Source organism: Parambassis ranga, chromosome 1 (genome assembly GCF_900634625.1).
Source record: "Parambassis ranga chromosome 1, fParRan2.1, whole genome shotgun sequence".
NCBI lineage: Eukaryota > Metazoa > Chordata > Actinopteri > Ambassidae > Parambassis > Parambassis ranga.
Window position 1 is genome coordinate 7116349 of NC_041022.1, and position 1227 is coordinate 7117575.

Below are 1227 nucleotides of genomic sequence, written 5' to 3' on the forward strand. Positions count from 1 at the left end.
TATCTTTTAATTAATATATTTTTGTCATTTCTTTTACTAATTAAAATGAAATTCTGTGTGATTTGGTACTGATGGCTTGTGTGTGACCACTTGTTTAGCTGTATTTTTCTCTGTGCATCATCAGTATGCAAGTTCATGACAACCACCACATTATAAAAACGTGATAAATATATCTATGTCTATGTTATTAATAACAGTCAACATTCTAAACATTTTATAATATTTAAGCAATTCCCCCGGGATTAATAAAGTATTTCTGATTCTGATTAATTTGTACATTTTGAGCGTTCATTCAAAACACCACTAGGGGGCAGCAGCAGCATAAAGCGTCGTTTTGCCTGGTGGAACTACAGCAAACTTCAACGTAATTCAGCAACACTGTCAAGCTGAAAGGATGCCCAGAGAAAACCTGAGGGAAGCTGGGCTGTTATGACAGAATAAAAGTGTGCAGCTGTCTAAAGAACAGTCCGCAGTTTAATGTACTTTTCACAAACCTGATCCACCAACAGCATCTATAACACAGAAATGAGTTTTTATGAATTTAATATTTGATCTTTATTAATCAAAGTTTCCAGCTAAAACATTAAGACTATTGATCTATAAGAAAAATATCTATAATGTAGAATCAAGAACTCAATAGAGCTTGATTGCTGTTGCTAGGCAATCAAACTCTTGTTATTCACCCTTTCTTCTTTTTTATTCTTCTGTATGTTTTTTGGCGCAGCGTATCTTCAGCATACATTGACTGATTTCAGCTATTCAACTATCAAAATGTTAATCTCACAGAGGACATTCTGGGCAAACTTCAAGTTTTGATGGGTGTCTGAGCGAGCCCTTCAACGAGGGTCATCTGCCAAATGTATCTCCTCCTACAAGTTTCAAGCTACAGACTCCATTTTAGTCTTAAAACGCTCAATAGTTGCTGCTCTATCAAACTTTTATTCAGAATTTTCTAATTCCAAATCGTTTCCGCATGCCAGGCTCTCAAAGTTGGAGTGGTTTTTGAGGTCTCCTCTGCTGATCAGGCTTTTGTGATTGTTCTTTCACATGTTTGTGTTTTTCATATTTATCTGTTACATAATCTATAAGCAGTGTTTATAAGTGGTGTTTCTGTATGTTTTTAAAATACTTGATAACTTAAATTGTCCTCACAAACAGCTCTTATTTTGAAAGGAAGCCGGATGTTGAGTGTTTACTTCGCTTCTCTTGACAGGTGTCCGGGCAGCC